General features: G+C 36.5%; 1 protein-coding gene across 1 annotated transcript in view; it reads right to left on the minus strand.

The window, feature by feature from the left end:
- Nucleotides 1-27,380, minus strand: part of LOC111161925 (gamma-aminobutyric acid type A receptor gamma3 subunit) — a 674,406-nt gene that overhangs the window by 46,914 nt on the left and 600,112 nt on the right. The gene's annotated exons all lie outside the window — the stretch shown is intronic.

Genomic DNA, 27,380 nt, shown 5'->3' on the forward strand with positions numbered 1-27,380 from the left:
ATTTTAACAATATTTGTTCTTCCAATTCAAAGACATGGAATGTCTTTCCATTTCTTTACATAGTCTTTTTTTTTTTTTAAAGATTTTATTTATTTATTTCACAGAGAGAGAGATCACAAGTAGGCAGAGAGGCAGGCAGAGAGAGAGAGAGAGAGAGAGAGAGAGAGAGGAGGAAGCAGGTTCTCTGCTGAGCAGAGAGCCCGATGCGGGACTCGATCCCAGGACCCTGAAATCATGACCTGAGCCAAAGGCAGCGGCTTAACCCACTGAGCCACCCAGGCGCCCCTCTTTACATAGTCTTAAATTTTTTTTTTACTCAGGGTTTTATAATTTTTAAAGTACAAGTCTTTCATCTCTTTGGTTAGGTTTATTCCTAGGTATTTTGCTGTTGGTGGTGCAATTGTAAACAGGTTTGTTTTCTTAATTCTCTTTCTGCTTTTTTGTTATTAGTGTATAGAAATGCAATAGATTTTTGCACATTGATTTTGTATACTACAATTTTATGGAGTTCATTCATCAGTTCTAGTAGTTTTGATGGAGTCTTTCGGATTTTTAGTGTATAGTATCATGTCATCTACAAATAATGAGATTCACTTCTTTCATACTCATTTAGTTGTCTTTTATTTCTTTTTGTTGTCTAATTGCTGTGGCTAGAGCTTCCAGTACTATGTTGAATCAAAGTGATGAGCTTAGACATCCTTTTCTTGTTTCTAACCTTGGGGGAAAATCTCTCAGGTTTTCCCACTGGGTATGATGTTAGCTGTGGATTTTTCATAGAAGGCCTTTATTATTTTGAGGTATGTTCTCTCTAGACCTACTTTGCCCAGGTTGTTTGTTTTTTTTTTTTAATCATGAATAGATGTACTTTGTCAAGTGCTTTTTCTGCATCTGTTGAAATGATATGTGACTTTTATCCCTTCTCTTACTAATGTGGCATATTAAAATGACGGTTTTGCAAATATGCAACCAACACTGCATCCTGGAACTAAATCCCACTTGATCCTGGTGAAATTTTTTTTTCTTTTTTTTAGTGTATTTAGGATTAGGTTCACTAATATCGTGTTGAGAATTTTTGCATGTATGTTTATCAGAGATATTGGCTTGCAGTTCTCTTTTTTGGTGGTGTCTTTATCTAGTTTTGGTAACAGGGTGGTACTGACCTCATAGAATGAATTTGGTGGATTTCCTCCCTCTTCTATTTTTTGTAATAGTTTGAGAACAACAAGTACTAACTTTCTTTAAATAAATGTCTGTGAAAATTCACTTGTGAAGCTTTCTGGTCCTGGACTTTTGTTTGTTGGAAGTCTTTTTATTATTGACTCAATTTCATTGCTGGTAATTGGTCTGTTCAAATTTTCTTTCTTCCTGCTTTATTTTTGAAGATTCTATGTTTCTAGGAATTCATCCATTCTAAATTGTCCAAAAACATATCTACATTTCTTTTTTTTAATCATTTTTTTAATTATTTATTTTCAGCATAACAGTATTCATTGTTTTTGTACCACACTCAGTTCTCCATGCAATCCGTGCCCTCTCTAATACCCACCACCTGGTTCCCCCAACCTCCCACCCCCCACCTCTTCAAACCCTTCAGATTGTTTTTCAGAGTCCATAGTCTCTCATTGTTCACCTCCCCTTCCAATTTCCCCCAACTCCCTTCCCCTTACTCCCCATGTCCTCCGTGCTATTTGTTATGCTCCACAAATAAGTGAAACCATATGATAATTGACTCTCTCTGCTTGACTTATTTCACTCAGCATAATCTCTTCCAGTCCCATCCATGTTGCTACAAAAGTTGGGTATTCATCCTTTCTGATAGAGGCATAATACTCCATAGTGTATATGAACCACATCCTCCTTATCCATTCGTCCGTTGAAGGGCATCTTGGTTCTTTCCACAGTTTAGCGACTGTGGCCATTGCTGCTATAAACATTGGGGTACAGATGGCCCTTCTTTTCACTACATCTGTATCTTTGGGGTAAATACCCAGGAGTGCAGTTGCAGGGTCATAGGGAAGCTCTATTTTTAATTTCTTGAGGAATCTCCACACTGTTCTCTAAAGTGGCTGCACCAACTTGCATTCCCACCAACAGTGTAAGAGGGTTCCCCTTTCTCCACATCCCCTCCAACACATGTTGTTTCCTGTCTTGCTAATTTTGGCCATTTTAACTGGTGTAAGGTGGCATCTCAATGTGGTTTTAATTTGAGTCTCCCTGATGGCTAGTGATGATGAGCATTTTTTCATGTGTCTGATAGCCATTTGTATGTCTTCATTGGAGAAGTGTCTGTTCATATCTTCTGCCCATTTTTTGATATTATTATCTGTTTTGTGTGTGTTGAGTTTGAGGAGTTCTTTATAGATCCTGGATATCAATCTTTTGTCTGTACTGTCATTTGCAAATATCTTCTCCCATTCTGTGGGTTGCCTCTTTGTTTTCTTGACTATTTCCTTTGCTGTGCAGAAGCTTTTGATTTTGATGAAGTCCCAAATGTTTATTTTGGCTTTTGTTTCCTTTGCTTTTGGAGACATCTTGAAAGAAGTTGCTGTGGCTAATATCAAAGAGATTACTGCCTATGTTCTCCTCTAGGATTCTGATGGATTCCTGTCTCACGTTGAGGTCTTTTATCCATTTTGAGTTTATCTTTGTGTACGGTGTAAGAGAATGGCCGAGTTTCATTCTTCTACATATAGCTGCCCAGTATTCCCAGCACCATTTATTGAAGAGACTGTCTTTTTTCCACTGTATATTTTTTCCTGTTTTGTCAAAGATTATTTGCCCATAGAGTTGAGGGTCCATATCTGGGCTCTCTGCTCTGTTCCACTGGTCTATGTGTCTGTTTTTATGCCAGTACCATGCTGTCTTGGTGATCACAGCTTTGTAGTAAAGCTTGAAATCAGGTAATGTGATGCCGCCAGTTTTATTTTTGTTTTTCAACATTTCCTTAGCGATTCTGGGTCTCTTCTGGTTCCATACAAATTTTTGGATTATTTGCTCCAGCTCTTTGAAGAATACCGGTGGAATTTTGATTGGAATGGCATTAAAAGTATAGATTGCTCTAGGCAGTATAGACATTTTAACAATGTTTATTCTTCCGATCCAAGAGCATGGAATGGTCTTCCATCTTTTTGTGTCTTCTTCAATTTCTTTCATGAGTGTTCTGTAGTTCCTTGTGTACAGTTCCTTTACCTCTTTGGTTAGGTTTATTCCCAGGTATCTTATGGTTCTTGGTGCTATAGTAAATGGAATCGATTCTCTAATTTCCCTTTCTGTATTTTCATTGTTAGTGTATAAGAAAGCCACTGATTTCTCTACATTTCTTTGCTTACATATTGATCTACTAATCTGTGTGGGTTCATTGCATACTGTGCTGGAATACATCTACTTAATATTAGCTGTGGGCTTTAATAGGAGATACTTAAAAACAAAAGCAAGAACAAATAAACAAACAAACCTCTCATCTTTGTAATTTTCTTCATTTTTAAAGTTTTTATTTTTTTAAATATGACAACAAATCTATTGCATGGAACATAGTATGTTTAATGTTAAAAATAAAAACCCCTTGGAAATATATTTACCAAAATATTAATGATTGGTGAAGGATGGAGATTCATTCCTCTTTTGTGTATTTTCCTATGACTTTTAAATTTTTAATAATTACAATATTTCAGGGGCCCCTGGGTGGTTCAGTCATTTAGCCATCCAACTCTTGTTTTTGGCTCAGGCCCAGATCTTGGGGTTCTGAGTTGGAGCTCTGGATTGGGCTCCACCCTCAGTGTGGAGTCTGCTTGGATCCTTTCCCTCTTCCTCTTCCTCTGCTCCTCTCCCTGCTCACATGCTCTATCTCTCTCTAAAATAATTAAATAAAATCTTTAAAAAAAGAATAACAATATTTTAAAACATATGGAACATGCACACATAATTTAAGAAGGATGCAAAATATTCCCCAGAGACGACAGTAAAACCATCATTATGGTCTTATTTTATTTGATCTAACATTTTGTTATAAGCATTTTTCCTTGTTCAAAATAACTAATCGTTTCATGGTCTTCTTATTCAATAAATCATCTTTTCCTTTGGGGCCACTGAACAGTTTGTGAATTGCAGACATAGAATATCATTGATGACAGAAACTTCAAATAACATGTGTGATGTTTAAGGCCAGGCTTTTATGCAAATCATAAATGCAGAGATGTATGTTTACCAGTGGTTCTTTCATCAATACAAAGAACAATATAAAAATCTGTCTTAAACAAATAGCTGTTCTTTTTCAGCAAAATGCATTTCTTTATAAAATAGTGTCATTCCATTCAATCCAAGTGGTACTTTGAAGATTCATTCTTAGAAAGCATTCTGGCTTTCAGTGTAATAAAAAATGGCATAAAGAAAGAGAAACCCTTTGAGACAAAGGCCTGGGATGGAACCTCTGAATACAACAGATCTATCTATTTCAGACACACTTGTTGCCCACTAACCAGCACAAATGCTGAATTCGTGCAGAGATTCACCTTGGGCCATAGGCTTAAACACTTTATGATGTTGTAGGAGCCAGTGATATTAACTTCACACCATTCTTTAGATCCTTTTGATGTGGGACTTAAACCAAGACCAAAACATATGTTTTTTTTTTACTCCTTTATGACTTTATTACAGAAGAAATAAAAAGCTCTTGGAATGCACCCTATCCTTTTACTTAAGACGTATTTAGGGAGCTGTGATAAAATCTTAGCCAAGTCTGCACTTTACGTCCTCATTAAAGCTGTAGGCTTGCTAGCTACATTTTTTTCCCCCTCCTTCAAGAGACTTTGTTCTAAGTATAGCATAATTAGTACTGACAAATGGGCAAGTCACGACACTGCAATTCTGGATAAACTCCAAACTTTTAGAGCTTTATATATTGATAAGACAAAACCTTTTGGTGCAAAGGATCAAGGAATTACCTTAACATGGTTTAATAGCAAGGCTTTGATAAACAAATTACACATCATGTGATATTACAAAAAGTGTAAAGAATGAAATAATGATAGCATTGGTATATAGGGTAATGGAGAAGAAAATTTAGAGGTATGCCAGCTGCCAATATTGCCTATGCATTTGAAATAAGAATATAGGTGTAACGGTAACTTCTAAATGTCTTATCAGTATTCCTCAGTGTAAGATTTTGCTCAGATGTGTGGCTTCTTGAATTATGTTATTTCTCTAGGAAGAATAAGAAGGTTGACTAACAGTTTGTATGTACTCTGAGAAGAGTGACCTTAAGTTATTGATGATCATGATTTGGTGACATTGGCCTCAGTGAGGAGCTGATGTGGAGCCCACCCAGAGCAAAGTGGGGGTGGGCTCACATGGATTATTCACCTAAACCAGAGTAGTCTTCTTGTCAGCAGAGCACAGCAAAGAAAATGTGAGAAGGGTACTGCCAAGGGTCAGGCAATTGGAAAATCACAGCAATCCTGCTGTAACTATATGATATTCTGGTAAATTGAATAAGTCTTCTTCTTCTTCTTCATCTTCTCTCTCTCTCTCTCTTTTTTAAGAACCAATTAAAGAGAGAAGGTGGAATACTAAACCCAAAGCAGCATGACTCCTATGGCTATGGATACAGGCATAGGAATGAGGTAAGGACAATATGAAGAAATGGCATGGAGGGATGATAGAGGAAGAGCTGGAAGTGGACCCCTGCAAGCATTCCGATTCTCCTGTCTCAGTGAGTGTCAAGAGCAGAATGGAAAAGGTAGCAAGTTCCAAAGAACAGGGTTATTCCCAGGGAACTTTGGGGTCTATAAGGATTACTTCTTATACTGAAATAGACATTCAGTGACAACCATAACAGACAGAACAAATAGGAAAAGTGTCGTTGGACAAAGGAAGTATTCTCCAACTTATATAACTGATGGCCTACTGTGCCATCATAGTACCATCACTATGGTGAAGGAAGGTTGTCTCTGGCAAGCAAACAGTTATTTTGGGAAATAAGTCTGAGTTTCCCCAGACTGTATGTTGATTAAAGAGAAAATGGAAGTCAAACCAAAATCTCCAGGTGAGTTAGATGAGTTACTTTATGGATGAACATTAACAACTAAAGCTCCTGACCGGTAAAGGGATTCCTAATTAAGGAATTAATTCCCTACCTAGGCAGCCAGCCTCCAAACAGGTTCCAGGTTATTAGCAGTGTAAACTTCTTAAGACTGACTCCTGACAGAAGTATTCAGGTTTTTCATAGAGAATGAACTTGTTACCACAAATTTAAATATAAATATGTATATCAAAGAACTAATAAATTAATCTGCTCTGTTTCTTTCACAAATTTCAGTTCAGACATTTCTATCCACATACCAAAATAAGTGTTATCTATAAGGTACAAAGTAGATAAAACTGTCCTTCTTAATTAAATTTTAAATCACGAAACTATAAACAAAATACTAAATAAAAAATAAAATATACTACTAAAATTCAAAATACATTTTCTTTATTATTATATCACCTTAAGGGTGTCATATTCATGTTTCTAAAATGACAATTAAATGTTGGCAAAGTGAAACATTTACCTTTTTTATTGTTTGGTAAACAAATGGCTCTTTTTTCTTCCACATATTCATATATTTACCAAGTATTTTCTTTTCAAGAGAACTATGTACTTTGCTAGAACCCTGAGATACAAATAGGTCAATATTGAGAAATACCATAAAATTAATGCTAGACAATGATTACTGAAAAATTTCAAGCTCATTTAATCTTTAAAAAATCCTTGTCTATGAGGCAGGCACTGGTATTATCTTTCTCATTTTACAGATGAGAAAACTGAGTCTCGGAGAGGTAAGATAACTGTCCAAGATGATACAATTTGCAAGTATAAAGCCTGGAATTTAAACCCAGACAGGATGGCTCTAGAGTTCTTGTTCTCTACATGTGTCATATTTTCTCTTTGATTACAATCACAATACATTGCAAAGTGCTAAATGTTACTTTGTGGCAAGGTCAGGAACTGTGGAAGTAAATGGCTGTCCTATTCAACCTGGTGTTTGAGAGATTCTTAAAAATGTCTTCCTGCCTGGTCAATATCAATGCATACAAATGTAGGGGTAAAGTTAACCGGGGTGGTGAAGAATGGAATGTGGAGGAGTATGGTGCGACATGCTTGCTAGGATGTAGACAGGAATAAAAGTATGCCAGGAGACTTTAGCACAGGGTTCGGAAAGTTGTTTGATTTTATTCTAACAGGACTCCTCTAGCACATTTAGAATGGTATACTCAGAACACTCGATAGCTGTTTTGAGGCTTGACACTGGCTTACACAAACAAGCATGCTTTTAAGGCCTAGGTTTGTCATCTGTGAACTAGCATTTTAAACATGGTGATATGCTAGAGTATTCCTTGCCAGAGTTCTAAATTTCACCAAAAATATAATTTTTTATCGATAATTTTAAATTACCATCCATCCTTATACGACTGTAAAATTTAAGACATTTCTTCTGATCAGACGATTGGGAACAAGAATGTAACTCCATAATGAAAAACAAAAACAAAAACAAAAAAATGATATACAATATCAGCCACAGCAGGAAATATACCAATGAAGTTTAACCCAACATAGGACTAGAGAAAAGAAAACATTCTGAAAATTGAGAGTTGGCTGCAAGAAGTAATGTTAACTTGTTGTTTCAGATGTGTCATGGAAAAGACACTGACCTCAGAGTAAGAGGTTCAAACATCAGCTGCAGTGCATAGTGGGTGTGTTGCTGTGGGCCATGTCCACAATCTTCCTGAGATTCAGTCCCCTATGTATTAATAAAGATATTCACACGTGTTCTACCATCCTCAAAGAGCAGGATGAGAAGCAAATGAAAACTTTAAAATGGTATATGTGTAAATATCACTGTCACCATATACTAAGTGTTATAATTTGTTCAGTTCCCATGGAAAGATAATTTTGCTTTTAAGGAGTAATTAATTAAATTTGATTTTAAAAGAGGAGACATAGATGTGATTTGTATCATAGAATTTCAATTTTCTTAGTGGGTGAGCAGTTCATTCAACCAAGCCATGGTTTTTCCACATTTCCTCTCTGAATTGGAGAAAGACGATGACTCACAGTGGGTTTGAAAGATTTTTCACTCAATCTTGTGAACAAAGACACTGTTGCTATTTTTAAAATTCTGACTTTAAAACCCAGACTGATTTATTACTCAGATTGCACTCAGACAAATATGACAAAAAGCCAAGAAGAAACCACTTTTAGAGTTTCTTCTACTGAGCTATTTTAAACATATATTCCTATTTACATTCAAGATATAAATCTCACTCAAGTGCCATGTTAAAGCATGTCTCATTGAATAAAATGCTAACAGCTGATTTAATGGACTATTTACTAAATGAAACAATGCAGAAATCTCACAATTCCCCCTTACAGAAAGTGGATTAAGGTAATAATGAGATAATATTTATATGTAGGGATGGCAATTATGCACTTTACATATGGTAGTTTAGTTCAATTCACAACAGCCATATAAAGGAAAAGGCAATTTCCTTCTCATTTATGAGAGATGTGCTTGCATGGATCACAGAACTGCCCAAGGTCAGATAGCAGGTAAGTGGTGCTGCAAGTGGTACTGCTGCATTCAAAGCTGGGCAGTCTGGTTCCATTGCTCCTACCCTCTGGGCTTACTCTTTACCATGGGCACTATTGGAGAAAATATGTTAAAAAATTTCAACTGGAGCATGACCTATCTATTGAATATATAAAATTTCATGTACAGAATAATTTGGGGGGATTTTGGAGAATTAGTTACAAAAGCTGCTAAACTTAAAGCCTAAATAAACTTTGAAAATATCAGGCATTCTCATCAAATGGTGTGGCTTTTGCCAAAGTCATGGAAGAGCAATCCTTTCCCATGGTTACTTTGACAATAACAACTTCAGTCTCATAGGGGGCCTATTTGGGACTTTGTAACAAAAATGCGCCAGGGGACAATCTACTAGTGCAGTTAAATCTAGGCCCCAGGCTTCTGACTTGATCTCCTCCTTTGATGCCTTTGTTTTTAGGCATCGGCTAAAAAGTCACTTCTAAGCATGCTCTGAGCATGCTCTACCCTTGCAATAAGTATACCCACCACAGAATGTGTTTCACATTTCCGGTCCCATTTCACAAACCTTGCTCTAGATGCTTTGACACTCTGGATAAAAAATGCTGTGTGTCTTGTCCACGTGATTTTAGATAACTAGACTCAGGTTCAGATGGACATTATGGGTAGCCTTGCTACAGCAAATAAATGGTTAGTATGCAAATATCTTAAACATTTAACCAAAGAGAAAAGCTATTTGCTATAAAAATCACAAAATCTCATTTCACTTTTATTTTTAGTGCCTATTTTGTTGGATATCAAATTGTTTCTTTTTATTTATATTTAATTGAACTATAATTAACACATAGTGTTATATTAGTCTTAGGTGTACACTATAATGATTCAACAACTCTATATGTTTCTCAGAGCTCATCAAGATAAGCATAGTGTTAACCCCTTTTATCTATTTTGGGTGATTATACCCCCAACTACCTCCCCTATGGCAAACCACAAGGTTGTATAAGAGTCTAGTTTTTTGTTTGTCTCTCTCTCTCTTCTTTTTTCTTTGTTTGTTCATTTGTTTTGCTTCTTAAATTGGACCTGTGAATGAAAAAAAAAAATTCTGCTTCTCTTCACATTTTGAATTCCATTGTCTTTTGGCAGCTTTGATTTCTGATTCAAAGTCAGATGTCTGTGTTAATTTTGCTCCTTTGATGGTAATCTGTCTTTTTAACTCTCCATGCTTAAAGACATACTTTCTGCCTTTGGTCTTTGGCAGTTCAGTGGTTTTCCTTGTATTATACATCCTTTGGAGTTCACAAGTGTTACTGTGTGACTGAATGTCGTCATTTATCTATGGTAAGTATAAGCCTTTATTACTTCCTATAGTGCTTCCCATTTTCTATGGCCTACACTTCTGGGATTCCAATTGCACTTAGTTTTTAATTTTTCTCTTTACCAATTCATTTACATTATAACTTTTTAACATATCTCACATATTTATTACACTCTTATATTTTTAAGAGTCTCATGCTCTACCGACTGAGCTAGCTGGGTGCCTGAACACTCTTATATTTTTAATTATTTACTCCTTTCTATGTTTTTCCTCAGTTTTGATAGTTTCTATTGATCTCTTTTATAGTTTAGTAGTCATATTTGTCCTTTTATCTATTTTTATCTAGTAATTTAAATTTATCTTTTGTGTTTGAAATTAAAATCCTTGAATTAAAATAATCCATCTGAATATTTCTTATTTTATAAATTCCTGTTCTCTGGTGAAAGTATAAATATTTTCACTTATAATTTTCTCTTTTCTTCTGTTCTTTTAAAAATATTATTTATTTCCATTCTAAAGTGTTTGTTGGCTAACTCCAATATCCTAATCACCTGTGGGTCTGTGTTTATCTTCTTTCATTTTTCCTTTGGGTTTTGTTCATTTGGCAACAGCATACACCTTGTGTGAAATTTATATGAAACTTTTTTCCTTTTGATCCTCCAAAGACAGTTCATTTTTTTGGGGGGGGGGGTCAGTAAGTAAGTATGGGATTAGTCTGTCTATCACAAGAAAGAGTTGGGGTAACTCAAGCCTCAGTTAGTAGTAGGATGAGTTTTATTTTTATTTTTGTGTGTGTGGTTGGTTTTATTTGTTTTTATTTATTTATTTATTTATTTATTTATTTATTTATTTTTGTTTTGGTCTCTTTCACAATTGCTCTAGGCCATAACCCTTCAGGATTCTGAATTCTTGGTGTCTTCACCATGACCCCTATTCCTGGTGCATACTCAGTGATAATTCTTGTCCTCTCAACACTGATGAGCTGTTAGACTATTCTTCTTCTCAGAGGTTTTTGCTTGCTTTAACTTCCTTCTCTTCACAGTATCAGAATTCAGAAAATGTCTGGAGAACAGAGTTCATTTCCTCTTCAATTCTTTCCCCTTGGGATTCTGGCCCAAAGGGCTTTTAATTATTAAATTTTGTTGATGCTCTAACCCAAAGAGATAGCTTTTTAGAGCACCCTCTCTCCACAGTCTTTACCTATATTTTTTAAATTCATTTTCTATTTCCAGATGCTCAGCAAATGTCCACAAAGATAAAGTCACAACAGAATCTGGGTTCATCTTCCTATGTGGTGTCTACCTTTCCAGGGTTTTGTACCCTCAAGTCATGGTTTGGGACCTACCTGATGTCTTCAAAGAGATTATAATGTTATCCTATCCATTTATTTTTTAGTTTATTTCAGTTAAAGAGTTGGCATACTGCAAACCACTCAAAAATAATTGGAAGCAGATCTTCATCATTATGATCATTATGATTTTTTAAAGTTTTATAACAGTTTTAGATTTACAGCAAAATTGTGAAGGTAATGAGTTCTCATGGTCACTACACTCAGTTTCCCTTATTATTAATAATTGCATTGGTATAGCCCATTTGTTAAAATTAATTAGCCAATATTAGTACCTTATTAGTAACTAAAGCCTATACTTTACTAAGATTTTTAAAGGTTTCTCCTAATGTCTTTTTTCTGTTCCAGGATCCTAATCTGGATACTGTATAATTTAAGTGATTGTGACAGATTTTCAGGCTTCCCTTGTTTGTACTGACCTTGATAGTTGTGAGAATTACTGTAAAGTGTTTTGTAGGATATCCCTTGATTGTGATTTGCTGCTGTTTTCCTCATTATTAGACTGGGCTTCTGTGATTTGGGGAGGAAATGACCAGAGGTAAAGTACCATTTTTATCACATCATTTTAAAGATACATACCACTGACATTATATCACTGTTGTTGCTGACCTTGATCCCCTGGTGTTTGTCAGATGTCTTCTTAGTAAAATTATTTTTTTCCATCACTATGTGTAGTTCAAACTTGAGGAGTGGGAGTTAGTCTACATTTCCTTGAGGGCATAACATCTACATAATTTACTTGTAATTTTTATGTACAGGACATATGTCAAATTTCTCCTATTTACTTATTTAATCATTTATTTATGTCAGTAGGGACTCCAGATAATTGTCATGTATACTTATTTTACTCTTGGATTATAGTTGAACACTACTTTATTTATTTTATTGCTCAAATTTTTCAGCTTTAAAAATTATGACATCTTTTAGTTGGCTTCTATTTCCCTTTGACATACCTTGTCATTGTGTGTTTTCTTTCTTCCTGGTACTATAAGATGCTCTAATCTTACTTATATATTTCCTGCCCCAGCCATACAATCAATCATTCCTCCAAGGAGCCCTGTTTCCTTTTACTGGAGAATAGCATTAGAAACCAAGATTTGGGTTCACTGATACCGGGGTGTTATTGCTTCTAGAACCTCTCAGCTGACAGAGCAAGAAAATGTATCTGTATATACTAACCTGTGCATGTATACATATCTACAAATAGTTTACTTCTTTTAAATTAATACAATTATTTGAAAACCCAAGCCAAATGTCTCACCACTGACTTATTTCAAATAATTCCAATGTATATATCCTTAAATTTCCTGCATGTTTTTCTCAGTGAAGATATTGATATACACAATTTAGTTGTTAGAATAACAACCTGGTGTAGGCATACCTTTTGTTACTAGTCTTTGCTTTATTGCACTTCACAGGTATTGTACTTTTTATAAATTGAAGGTTTGTGGCAACCGTGTACACAACAAATGTACTGGCACAATTTTCCCCATAGCATTTGCTCACTTTGTGTCTCTGTGTCACATTTTGGTAATTCTCCTAATATGTCAAACTATTTCATTGCTATTTTTATTATGAGGATCTGTGATCAAGTGATCTTTGATGTGACTATTCTAATTGTTTTGAGGTGCCATAAATAACACCCTTAAAAGATGACAAATTTAATTGAAAAATGTCATATTCTTCTGTTTCCCTATCTCTCTCCCTCTCTTCAAGCCTCCCTATTCCCTGAGATACAACAATATTGAAATTAGGCCAATTAATAACCCTACAATGGCTTCTAACAGTTAAGGTGAAAAGAAGAGTCATACGTCTTTCACTTGAAATCAAAAGCTAGAAATATTTAAACTTAGCAAGGAAGGCATGTCAAAAGCTGAGATAAGCCAAAACTTAGGCCTCATGTGCCAGTTATCCAAGCTGTGAAAACAAAGGAAAAGTTTTTAAGAAAACTAAAGGTGCTACTTCAATGAACAGAAAAATGATAAGAAAGTGAAACCACCTTATTGCTGATATGAAGAAAGCTTTAGTGGTCTGAATAGAAAATCAAAACAGCTATAACGTTCCCTTAAGAAAAACTTAGTGCAGCAAAACTCTTTTTTCAATGCTATGAGGGCTGAGAGAGGTTGAGGAAGCTGCAAAGAAAAGTCTGAAGCTATCAGTGGTTCATTGATGAAGATTAAGAAAAAAAGCCATCTCCATAATGTAAAAGTGCAAGGTGAAGCAGCAAGTGCTAATGCAGAAGTTGCAGCAATTTATCCAGAAGAGCTAGCTAAGATAATTAATGAAGGTGGCTACATTAAGCAATAGATTTTCAATGTAGATGAAAAAGCCTTATAGTGTCTAGGACTTTCATAGCTAGAGAGGAGAAGTCAACATGTGGCTTCAAAACTTCAAAGGACAGCTAATATAGCTGGCAACATTAAATTGAAGCCAACTATTTACTATTCTAAAAATCCTAGGGCCCTTAAGAATTATGCTAAATTGGGGTGCCTGGGTGTCTCTGTTGGTTAAGCATCTGACTCAAGTTTGGTTCAGGTCATGATCTTGGGGTTTTGAGATCAAGCCCCGTGTTGAGTTCCACACTCAACAAGAAATGTTCTTGAGATTCTCCCTCTCCTTCTGCCCCTTGCCCTGCTCTCTCTTTTTCTTTCTTTCTCTAAAACAAATAAATAAATATATTTAAAGAAAAATAATTATGCTAAATCTACAGCCTGTGTACTACAAATGGAATACTAAAGTGTGGGTGATAGCACATCTGTTTACAACATGGTTAATGAATATTTTAAGGCCGCTATTGAGACCTACTGCTCAGAAAAGATTTATTTCCAAAAACAGTACTGCTCATTGACAATGCACCTGGTCACCCAAGAGCTCTGATAGAGAGGTATGAAATTAATATTTTTTTTCTTGCCCACTAATGTAACATCCATTGTGCAGCCCATGACTCAAGGAGTTATTTCAACTGTCAAGTATTATTATTTAAGAAATAAATTTCATAGAATAATAGCTACCATAGATGATGATTTCTTTTTCAATAGTTCTGGGTGAAGTCAATTAAAAACATTCTGCAAAGGAGTCACCATTCTAGCTGCGATTAAGAAGATGAGTGATTTATAGGAAGAGGTCAAAATATCAACATGAACAGGAGTTTGGGAAAAGTTGATTCTGATCCTCCTGGATGAGTTTGAGAGGTTCAAGACTTCAGTGAAAGAAGCAACTGCAGATGTAATGGAAATGGCAAGAGAACTAGAATTAGAAGTGGAACCTGAAGATGTGACTGAATTGCTACAATTGTATGATAAAATTTTAATGGATGAGGAGTTTCTTCTTGTAGATGAGCAAAGGAAGAGTGGTTTTCTTGAGATGGAATCTACTCCTGGAAAAGATGCTGTGAAGTTTGTTGAAATGACAACAAAAGATTTATGATGTTACATACACTTATTTGATAAAATAGTGTCAGGGTTTTTAGAGGATTGACTTAAATTTTCAAAGTTCTATTGTGGATAAAATGCTATAAAATAGCATTGCATGCTGCAGGGAAATTGTTTGTGAAAGGTAGAGTCAATTGATGTGACAAACTTCATTGTTTTCTTGTTTTAAGAAATTGCCACAGCCACCCCAACCTTCAGCAACTGCCATCCTGATCAATCAGCAGTCATCATCATTAAGGAATGACCTGCCACCAGAAAAAGATTATGACTTGCTGAAAGCTCATATAACAGCATTTTTTGGCAATAACATATTTTTACTATTAAGATATGTACATTATTTTCTTAAACATATGCTATTGCACACTTAATAGACTATGGTCCATTATAGACATAACTTTTATATGCACTGAGAAAACCCCCAAATTTATGATATTTGCTTTACTGTGGTGGTCTGGAACCAAAACAGTAATTTCTATGAGGTATGTCTGTAAATATGTTCCCTATTATAATTATAGACTTTATATATTTAGATATAAAGTTTCTGATTTTAATTTCACAAGGTAGCATTTACCTAATACAAAGGAAAAGATATTCTGCAAGCATCTTCAGAGAAATAGTTGAGGAAGGCATAAAGATTAGATAAAGAATGTTCAAAAACTTCAGTAGCAAAAGAAATGCAACATACTGTTGAGTCAGTCAGAAATCATAGTAGATTATTCTTCACTGACTTTGAAGTCACAGGAATGCAATTTTTATCCACCAGCTATAATCTAGTCTGATCCACCCAGTGTATGCCAACCTTCAGAATCAGAATCACTGGAGGGGTATGAAATCTAGAGTCCTGGGACCCTACCCAAAATATTTTGATCTAAAAGTTTTGGGGTGAGGCCCTGGAATCTCAATTTCTTACCACCTACTAGGTGATGCAGAGGATGCCTATTAACAGGTCACATTCATGTTAGCAAGGCTGGTCCATGTCCTATTTTCTTCTCAGTGACTGCAAATAATCTACTTTGGAGAGAACACTGATCCTTAAGGGAATCCAAGTATAAAGAATCTGTTTGAGACAAAGAGAAATACTCATTTCCAAATACAATTAAAACACTGATTTTCATAGTAGGTGGTACTTTCTAGGTTACTGTTACAGGTTGAATTGTGTTCCCCAAAAAGTATTGTAGTCCTAAGACACAGTACCTTAGAATGTGACCTTGTTTGGAAATAATAGTCATTACAAATGTAATTCGTTAAGATGAGGTTCAAACTGGAGTAGGGTGGACTCCTAATCCAATATGACTGATATTCTTATACAAAAGTGGAAATTTGAACACAGAGGCATACACAGACAGAAGGAAGATGACATGAAGACACAGAAACAATGTCATCTACAAGCCAAGGTTGGGGGGCTAGGACAGATCCTCATTTACAATGCTCAGAAGGAAACAATCCTGCTGACACCTTGAATTTGGACTTAACACCTCCAGAACTGTAAAACAACCATTCCATACTACTGTTTAAAAAGCCCCAGGAAACAAATACAGTCATTCATGCTCTTTTTTTTTTTTTTTAAAGATTTTATTTATTTATTTGACAGACAGAGATCACAAGTAGGCAGAGAGGCAGAGAGAGGGGGGGAAGCAGACTCCCTGCTGAGCAGAGAGCCTGATGCAGGGCTTGATCCCAGGACCCTGGGATCATGACCTGAGCCAAAGATAGAGGCTTTAACCCACTGAGCCACCCAGGAACCCCTAAGTCACTCATGCTCTTAAACGGTGTTTGCAAAATTTAGGTGAGCATATTTATTATTTTATATCAAAGTCTCAGAGTAATATAAATAATACTTTTTATATTCCCGTTAACAGAGAAAAGTATGACCAGTCAGACAAAGATGGCTGCCCAGGTTCACACCCAAAAGATGCTGGGGTTAATGAAGATTATGCTTACATAGGTTCTGTGATGATGTGATGCAATAATGATGACAGTCCACCTCAAAGTACTTGGTGTTGGCAACACACCTAGAGACTGGAAAACTAACCTTATGATTGAGAGGTTCTACAATGTTTTTCTATTTCACAGTTAAGTTCCATAGAATTATTTATACCTATTTAAAAGTATTGAATAATAATATCCATCCTCTTCAAACTTCACAATGATTCTGGGGAACTGTTATATAGATAATGCTCCAAATGCGTTAATCTTCTCAGAAAAAAAGAGATGTGTAAATCTATATTATTGTCATCATCATTTTGAGTTAGGAGATTGAAAACAAGAAATGACATTTGTCTATAAGAACAAAGGCAAAAATGAACTTTTGGGACTTCATCAAGATCAAAATCTTCTGCACAGCAAAGGAAATGGTCAAAAAACAAAGAGGCAACCCACAGAATGGGAGAAGATATTCACAAATGACACTACAGACAAAGGGTTGACATCCAAGATCTATAAAGAACTCCTCAAACTCAACACCCAAAAAATATAATCCTGTCAAAAAATACAAGACATGAAGAGACACTTCTCCAAAGAAGACATACAAATGGCTATCAGACACATGAAAAAATGTTCATCACCACTAGCCATCAGGGAGACTCAAATTAAAACCTCATTGAGATACCACCTTACACCAGTTAGAATGGCCAAAATTAGCGAGACAGGAAACAACATGTGTTGGAGGGGATGTGGAGAAAGGGGAACCCTCTTACACTGTTGGTGGGAATGCAAGTTGGTGCAGCCACTTTAGAGAACAGTGTGGAGATTCCTCAAGAAATTAAAAATAGAGCTTCCCTATGACCCTGCAACTGCACTACTGGGTATTTACCCCAAAGATACAGATGTAGTGAAAAGAAGGGCCATCTGTACCCCAATGTTTATAGCAGCAATGGCCATGGTCGCCAAACTGTGGAAAGAACCAAGAGGCCCTTCATGGACGAATGGATAAGGAGGATGTGGTCCATATACACTATGGAGTATTATGCCTCTATCAGAAAGGATGAATACCCAACTTTTGTAGCAACATGGATGGGACTGGAAGAGATTATGCTGAGTGAAATAAGTCAAGCAGAGAGAGTCAATTATCATATGGTTTCACTTATTTGTGGATCTTAAGAAATAACATGGAGGACATGGGGAAATGGAGAGGAGAAGGGGGTTGGGGGAAATTGGAAGGGGAGGTGAACCATGAGAGACTATGGACTCTGAAAAACAACCTGAGGGTCTTGAAGGGGCGGGGTGTGGGAGGTTGGGGGAATAAGGTGGTGGGTATTAGGGAGGGCACGTATTGCATGGAGCACTGGGTGTGGTGCAAAAACAATGAATACTGTTACGCTGAAAAGAAATTAAAAAAAAAGAACATATGGTCCATATATACAGTGGAATATTATACCTCCATCAGAAAGGATGAATACCCAACTTTTTTATCAACAGGGATGGGACTGGAGGAGATTATGCTGAGTGAAAAAAGTCAAGCAGAGAGTGTCAATTATCATATGGTTTCACTTACTTGTGGAGCATAAGGAATAACATGGGGACATTAGGAGAAGGAAAGGAAAAGTGAATTGGGGGAAATCAGAGGGGGATATGAAGCATGAGAGATTGTGGACTCTGAGAAACAAATGAAGGGTTTTGGAAGGGAGTGAGTTGGGGGGATGGGTGAGCCTGGTGATTGGTATTAAGGAGGGCATGTATTGCATGGAGTACTGGGTGTGGTGCATAAACAATGAATCTTGGAGCACTGAAAAAAATAAAATTAAAATAAATAAATAAATAAATAAGACCTTCCCAAACAAACAAAATTTAAGAAAGTGAAAAGATATTTTTCTAACAGGGATTCTCTAAAATGTCATCAGAGTACTGTGGGTGATCCTCTATGTTGCAAAATGCCAGACACACTTAGCCACACAACTGTGTTTCATGAATATTCATTAAACCATCTTAATTGCTGACACCTAAATTCATGCTGCATTTGGCCAGAAAAACACATACAGAACAGCATACTGTGGTGTGCAAGTACAACATGTTTTCTCATCCTTGGGGCCTCCAGCTACCACACTCCCATGTCACATTATCTTTAGTCCACAGAAATTTTGCATAGTTATATATGAGAAATATGCCTTCCCATTTATCCCTGCTGCACTTTCTTTCAAACCTCAATTGTAACCAGAGGTTTAAATTTCTCTCCTCAAATTGGGTGTTAGATTAATGAATAAATGAGTGGTTGGAATGAATGAATGAATGAGTGAAAAAATAAATCTATCTATATAAAAAAGATTATGAAGAGGGTGATCAACATGGCAAAGTTGGACATTTGTCATGATGCTGCTTTAGGACTTTAAGGGGTTCATAGTACCTCCTTTTCATATCCACTAGGTTGGATATGAATCCCATTAACCTTGAGTTTCTATATAAAGAAGAATGCTTTACCTGGGAATTCCCTCAGTAGGAAGTGGGGTATCAAGTCAGATCTCCCAAACTGCAATCATATTTGTAAGAACATTCTGGGGATCCTAGAAAGATGATGTGAAGCTAAGAATAGTGTGAGGAGTCACTGCATAACATGGAACCCACCTGAATTATCAATATATTCTTAAAGAGTATAAAATCCTAATATTTTTGATGTGTAGGTAAACTTCTACAGGAGAAGACTTTTTTGTGTATTTTTGCTTTTGTTTTCATACTTGGAAACATTACAACACAAGAATGTGAATGCCAAATAAAGAAACACCTAAAAGAAATATTTGTATTTTTAAATTTATTTTGTAAACACTTATCCTACTAATGAATTGATTTCCTGGTTCACATAGTCTAAGTTTTTCCAATAAGCAACAACAATCTGTGAGAATGATATTGTTGCTGTGATTAATGCCCATTGATGGCTAACAGTGCAAGTAAAGATTATCAATTAGTAAATATATGAATTGGAATATTTTTGAAATGTAAAGTTCTTGCTATAGGTGTAATTATACAAAAGATTGACTATGGCCATAAAACTTTTAAAAAGTGTGAACTCAGACTTACTCCAGTTTTCTTATGGACCACAGTATTTGTAAAAATAAATAATCTCATTTGAAGGGAATTAGTATTCTCCATGATAAAAATTTAAATAAGAAATAAATTTGCAAGCTTTCCTGTGGCAGAAAGCAGTTCTTCTTTTCCTCTCTTGTAGTACAGGCAAGCGGGGCATGTAAATATTCCATATTTGTCCAAGGAAAAAGCTCAATTATTCACTAGTATGTTGGATTTGTGATGTTATCTTTTTAAAATTTTTTCTCTAAATTATGACATTCAGTACCAAACTGTCTTCTAAATTAAAAAAAAATCAATATTATTATACACAAATGGAATGCCCAAAAGTGATGTTTTGCAGACTAGTAATGCTACCCAGGAAGATGTTGGATATTCCACCAAAAAAAAAAAAAAAAAGTGAGGGGGCGCCTGGGTGTCCCAGTGGGTTAAAGCCTCTGCCTTCAGCTCAGGTCATGATCCCAGGGTCCTGGGATCGAGCCCCGCATCGGGCTCTCTGTTCAGCAGGGAGCCTACTTCTCTCCTTCTCTCTCTGCCTGCCTCTCTGCCTGCTTGTGATCTTTGTCTGTCAAATAAATAAATTTAAAAAAATCTTAAAAAAAAGTATTTTATGGTATAATCCATCTGAAAAGTGCAGGATTAAACACAGACTGATTTATTTAAAATAATTCTTCTTTGTGTTTAGACATATTGGACATCTTTAGGAAGAGAATGTTATATGCACTGTTGCCTAATTTATCACCATAGTTAAGAAACACTTCTGCTGACACTAATGTTGGTATCTTGTAGTATACTGGTGACCCATAGAAAATGGTGGGGAGGTGCTGAGACACCTGGCCACATGTGAAGTGCCAACAACAAGCTCTCCCCTCACCTCTGTGCTCCTGCAGCAGTTGGTGGAACACATTTATATTGACACATCTCTCACTAAATTCTAAATCCTTATGGTAATTGTAAATGTGAAGACTCCTCGAGAAGTGTCCAGCACATTTTAGCTTTTCCAGGAACCCTTTTGCAACTAAAAGAGTTAGTAGATGATTGAATCTAAGAATAGTAGTTGAAAATTCTTTAAAGGGCATAGCAAAGTTTGTATAAAAATATTCAGGAAGAAATCAGCTCATTATGAATATTTCCACCACTTCCTAAATATTTTAGCATTTTCTATCATGATATTTTAACAGAGAAATAACTTTGCCTATATTTAAAACCTATATTTAACAGCTCATCCCATATTCATAAAGCTTGTCTTGGGTTCTCCAGCAAGAGTAGTTCATATGGGCTTTGAAGCATTCGAGTTCAACCAATAACTTGCTGTGGGCATATTACTTTATCCTGATGAGTGTTGGATTCCCTAACAGTAATAATGTGTGGGCATTGTGAAGTCTAAATGAACTAATTCATATAAAACATTTAAAATAATGACTGAGATATTACATATTAGGTGGTATTATTATGGTCAAGGTCTTCCAGCTCATTGTGCTGTATCTGAGATCTCCCAGTTACCGAACTGCTTTACAGATCTTTGGGGAAAATATTATATTCACAGCTTTACAGCCAGTTGCCAGAATTGATATTGCACCAAGGTGAGATCTCAGGAATCTCCCTGAAAGTGCAGGTGAAATGCAACAGCTATATTCCCTTCAGGCAAAGAACTTCACAGGCTGGGACAATCAGGGAGGGATCCAATCTCAGGCAGACATTATTACAAAAGCTACTTGATCTAGATCTATTCTTACGGGTATCACCCTTTGATTGTGAGTAGTTATAGACATGCTTGATTCTACTACATGATTCTACAGAAACATGGACATCAACTTGTTCAGCCCCCATTTCAGATAAGCCTACTAGATTTGGAGCCATATCAGCTATTGAGGAATCTTAGTGAGAACTTTTATCCAGAATATCTGAGTCAGTCTTATGATTCCCTCCAATGCATGTCTAATCCTCTTTGACTGATGTGATCACATATTGCTCCAATATGTCTTACTTCATTATCCTCTGTTTTTAATGTATTTGTCTCATCTCATATATATATAACTTTCTAGACTTGCTCATTTAAATGACAGAAAGTCTTTTAAATATAATACTTTTACTTCTTATTGCCTATTTCTGAGTCAACACTCATGATTTCTTGTCTAGACTCACAAATTCCTCTGAACTAATCTACTTGACTCAAATATTTTCCTTTCTAACTTATTTAAGAGAGCATCACTAGGAGTCAAGCACAGTCTACATGCAACATAGACAATAACTCCTTCGTGTAACACACAAAATAAGATAAACATAGAACATACATAAATTATATGATAAATTATATCAACCAGTGAAGGCAGAGATTGCTTGTAGGGTAGGATTCAACGAGAAGATGAGTTTTGAGCACAGACTTACAGAACATAGGGAATTAGTCATGCAGAAACCCTAATGAAAGTCATCCAGGCATAGAACAGTCCATCAAAAATCGAATGGTTATGGCGATTCACAGACCTGTACCCCTGGGGATAAAAAGATATTATATGTTTATGAAAAATAAAATTTAAAAAAAAAAAATCGAATGGTTAGAACATACAAGCAGTCTGAGAGAGTGCTTGGGAGAGGGGTGGGGGTCAGGCCATCAGGAGGTAGATCATGTAAGGCTTGGTAGGCCATCATGAAGACCAGTATTTCCTCTAAGTAAGAAGTGGAGTCACGAAATAGTTTTGAGCAAATAAATGCTGACTTCTATAATGAAATGTAACTTTGTGGTGGACCATACGTAGGCAAGTCTAGAATCAAAGGGTAAAAGGAGCTAATGCTATAAATGAGGAAAAGGGTGATGATGAGTCAAATCAGGATAGTAGCAATGGAATTGGTAGAAGCCACCATATTTAGAATGTTTTGAAGATATAATCAAAAGCATTTGCTGATATTTTGGATTTGATGTATCAAAGAAGGAAGAATTGATGATACTGGAGTTTGGGCCTGAGAAAATGAAAGGATGGAGGGGCCATCATCTGGTAAGGAAAGATTATGGGTGGAATTGCCTGTGAGCATGAATTTGGGACCTGCTGAAGAGAACTGGTTTCCAAGGCATCACAGAGAAAATCCTGAACAAGTGCCTGAATCCATGGGCCTGGAATTTTTGAAATGTTTGATCTAGGAGTTAAAGATGTAATTTTGGAGTTAACACCACAGAAGCCTGTATGAGACTCACAGAGAAGTGAGTATAGATAGAAAACAGAGCCCTGGGGCACTCCCAAATGAATAGAAGGTGGAGAAGATGGAGGTCCAACACAAAAATGCAGAAGAGGGGGCACTTGGGTAGCTCAGTGGGTTGAAGCCTCTGCCTTTGGCTCAGGTCATGATCCCAGGATCCTGGGATCAAGCCCCTCATTGGGCTCTCTGTCTAGGAGGGAGTCTGCTTCCCCCTCTCTCTCTGCCTGCCTCTCTGCCTACTTGTGATTTTTGTCTGTCAAATAAATAAATAAATAAATAAATAAATAAAATCTTAAAAAAAAATGCAGAAGAGACATAAGGAGGAGGAGAACCAAGAAAGGAGTGTCCTGGGAGCCAAGGAAAGATGGGTCATGGTTAGAGAAGAAGGTTTTTCATTGTAGAGGTCCCTGGTGACCTTCTTATGAACAGTGCTGGTGGAGAAGTGAAAAGGAAAGCTTGGCTAGAGTGGGCTCAAGAGGTTGGCATGGAGGTACTGGGTCAGTGAGACAGGATGATTCTTTAGAAGAGTTTGCTGCAGAGGGCACAAATAAGGCATAATCTTGTGGAGGATGAAGGATTAGAATAACACTATGCTGGGCACCTTCTGTTGCCCCTCCATACTTACTTTCTACTCTTTTCCACCTGCTTTATCCCAGGAAGCTTCTGCCTAGGGTGCACCATATAAGTTCCCTGAGCCTCAGCTTCTGGCTACTGGGGAGAAGGAACAGATAATGTGAGGTAAAGGAGGTTAAGCCATGTATCCTTAGGTTTCTGTCCTGCCTCTGTGCTGCAGGTTGGCTGGATTCTCTGCTGAAAGTGACACCAGTTGTCATGCAGTCCCCTCACTTCTACTATTTCTCCAGATTCCAGTAACCATACCGTCTTCTTTCCTCTTCAGTAAAGTGGTAAAAGCTTCCCGATACCACTAGTTTGAGATTATTACAATATGTCTATATTAGTTTCCTATTGTTATTGTAACAAAGGATCACAAACTTAGTGGCTTGAAACAACAAAAATTTGTTATGTTGCAGTTCTTCAGGTTAGAAGTCTGACACATATCTTGTTCAGTTAAAATTAAGACATAAGTAGGGCAATATTTCCTTCTAGATGTTCTAGAATTAATTTCCTTGCTCTTTCCAGATTCTACAACTTCCCACTTGCCTTGGCTGATGGTCCCTTCCTCCATCTTCAAATCCAGCATAGCTGTACCTCTCTGTGAGTTTCTTCCACAGTCACATTTCCTTCTGACTCTCTTCCACATTGAACCCATCTCAATAATCCAGAATAACCTCTCCATCTGAAAGTCAGCTGACTACCAACCTTAATTCCATCTTCTACCTTAATTCTCCCTTATCATGTAACATGATGTACTCACAGGTTCTGAGAATTAGAAAATGGAAATCTTTGCGAGCCATCATTCTGCCTACCACAATCCATTATTGCAATAAGTTATAAGCCCTGCCAGCAAGATTGTGCATAGTTTCTTCCCTTCATTAACTTCTAATTACCTAGTTTGTGTATGTCACTTGTTGCATGCTGGAGACCTAACTAAAACAATTTTAAAAAATATGTTAGTGAAATAAAAGCTTATTTTTAAGTAGATGATAGTAAAGATCCAGTAGAGAGCAAAAAAAAAAAAAAAAAAGAAAAAGAAAAAAAAGAAAATGCTGTGAGTGAGAGGGAGTTTTGCTGGAGCAATCTCTAGTGTAGGGGAAAAGAACAGGATCTGGTGTACATATGGATAAGCAATGGGAGCTCATCTGCAACACTATGAAGGAAAAGTTGCAATAGGTGGGCAAAGACGTTGGGACATTCTCTGATTTCCTCAAGATTCCAGGAATAGTGAGGAGCAAGATCACTAGTGGAAAGTAAAAGAAGGTGTTGCTGTCAGAGGTTGGGACCAAGAACAAAATAGGAACCCCATCTAGGAAACTGAAAGAATAAACAGACTAAGGTTTGGATTTTAATGGAGGTGATATTTATTTCTATGGGAGTGAAAATTCTTTTTTGGGGGTAGAGAGGTGATAAATCTTTGATATTGCTATGTGTAGCCTTCCAAAAGGCCATAATATATGAAAATATATACAAGCATATCTGTAGTATCAATATTTATAAGGGAGGTGGTTAAAATACCTAAAAAGACTCCTTAGGAGAGGTGATAATGAATAAAAGATTGAGAAACACTGGACCATCACATACTATGATATGATAACTTCAAAACTCTCTTGAAATTCATGGAAAACACCTTCAAAAGAGAGTAGTGATGAAAATAGTGTCTTTTATTTATTAGTATTTTCCCCCATAATGCTGTATGTTTGTGGTGTGGAATAGGACTGGATTTCACTACGGTTGGGTGTACATAAGAAAAAAGGGGAAAGGGGACTGAGGGAGTGTGCAAAAGAGGGATTGTAATGATTTCTCCAGGATCTTCCACTGGGCAAATAAGATAGAGAGCATACTGGGCTGCTAAAGACAGATATGGGAGGTGACCACCTTGGGCTCATAAGAAATTTAGAAATGAAGAGTATAAATCCATCATTTATATCTCACTCTCATCTTCAAACAGTATCATCTGATTTATTAGAGGGAAGGGAGTTTAATTTTTTTAATATAGATTAATTTCTTTAGAACATATTTTTTTGCTTATTTTCTAAAAGAGATGGAGTGATTAACAAGATTCAATATAATGTGGAGATTTATATAAAAATAAGGGATGCCAGAGAAGAGGAGTAGATGGAGAACATTCATCAATGCTAACACTTTCATTGAGTTCACGGAAAAAGGAATGACAAAAAAAAAAAAAAAATCCTGGGAAACATTCATTTCTTATTCATTAAGGACTGTCCTAAACATTGCTTCCATCTTGAGTACAATTTAACTTAATATAATGTCTATTTGTTATGCTGGTGTATAAATTCCCAGTTTGTTCATAAGTCTCTCATATCTATCATGTTTTTCCAGTGAGACCAAAAACTCCTTGCTGCCAGTGAATGTCTTCCATATATTTTTTAAACCAACAGTAACATAATAGCACTCCAACCCATCTGAAGGGTAAACTTGCTTCAAGCTTATGTATTCCTTGTTTGCGGAACTAAGTCCCTTAATCTCTAGCAGAACTAAGTTACTTTCCTTGAGAATTGCAGACCACTGGCCTCAAGGAGTGAATGACCAAACTTTCCCAGAAGATAAGGTCTGACTGCATTTGAAAACAGCTGCTACTGATGTCAGCAAGTCTTTGCAGGATCATGTCCACAGAGGACTAGCTCCTGGATGTATTCCCCCACCCTTTTTCCTATGCCTTTCCCTTTAATACCTTCCAGCTTCAGCTGGACAGGGAAGATGATCTTTGAGATATTAGCCTACCATCGTCTCAGGTTTCAGCTTCCCGAATAAAGCAAACTTTCTTCTCCTGCCATCACACATCTCTTGAGTATTGATTTTTCTTTCTTTCTTTCTTTTTTTTTTTAAGATTTTATTTACTTATTTGACACAGAGAGAGAGATCACAAGTAGGCAGAGCAGCAAGCAGAGAGAGGGGGGAAGCAAGCTCCCTGCTGAGCAAAGAGCCCGATGCGGGGCTCAATCCCAGGACCCTGAGATCATGATCTGAGCCAAAAGCACAGGCTTACCCCATTGAGCCATCCAGGCGCCCCTTGAGTATTGATTTTTCAAGCATAGGGTAGTTGAACCTGAGTTCCGAATGGGTTTTCTATCTGGTAAAAGTATCACCTAGCATACAGTCACTCAGACTATTACCTTGACTCCACAGCTCCTTCTATTTGTTGCTTCCCTGTGCTGGTATTCTCTTACAGTTAATTTCAAAACCCTACAACAGCTGTGCTTTACTTTCCTCTGAAATTTCCTATCCTTTAACATCATCTTTCAGAGAACACCAAGAAAGGAAAAACAGAATCGACATTTGGCAATTTTTTTTTTTTTTTTAGCTTTTAAATGCTAGAACAATCCCCTTATTTAGTTACCCTTATTGGGATGCCTTATACTGAAAGGTCTACTAGTGCATTTCTACCATTCAAGAAGAAGAATTACATTTTTTTTTAAGATTTTATTTGTTTATTTGACAGAGATCACAAGTAGGCAGAGAGGCAGGCAGAGAGAGAGAGGGAAGCAGGCTCTCTGCCGAGCAAAGAGCCTGATGTGGGGCTCGATCCCAGGATCCAGAGATCATGACCTGAGCTGAAGGCAGAGGCTTAACCCACTGAGCCACCCAGGTGCCCCTAGAATTACATTCTTAATGTAGGTGACTCATAATTGGGAAAAAGTCTCTCTAAAACGCTTCCCTTTTTGCTGTCTCCACAGATTATTTAAATAAATTATGATTCTTTATTTTTTTAACTTTATCATTGTTTAATATTTAAACACAGATGGTATTTCTCACCTTTATCACCATGGCACCTATAGGGAAGTTTTTTTCTCTGTTAATCAGATAGCTTTTCAGACTTTTCTTAATGTGTAAATATTCTATATTTTCAACTCTATCCA

Source organism: Enhydra lutris, unplaced genomic scaffold, assembly GCF_002288905.1.
Source record: "Enhydra lutris kenyoni isolate GAN:26980312 unplaced genomic scaffold, ASM228890v2 scaffoldscaffold87, whole genome shotgun sequence".
In the NCBI taxonomy this organism is placed as follows: domain Eukaryota; kingdom Metazoa; phylum Chordata; class Mammalia; order Carnivora; family Mustelidae; genus Enhydra; species Enhydra lutris.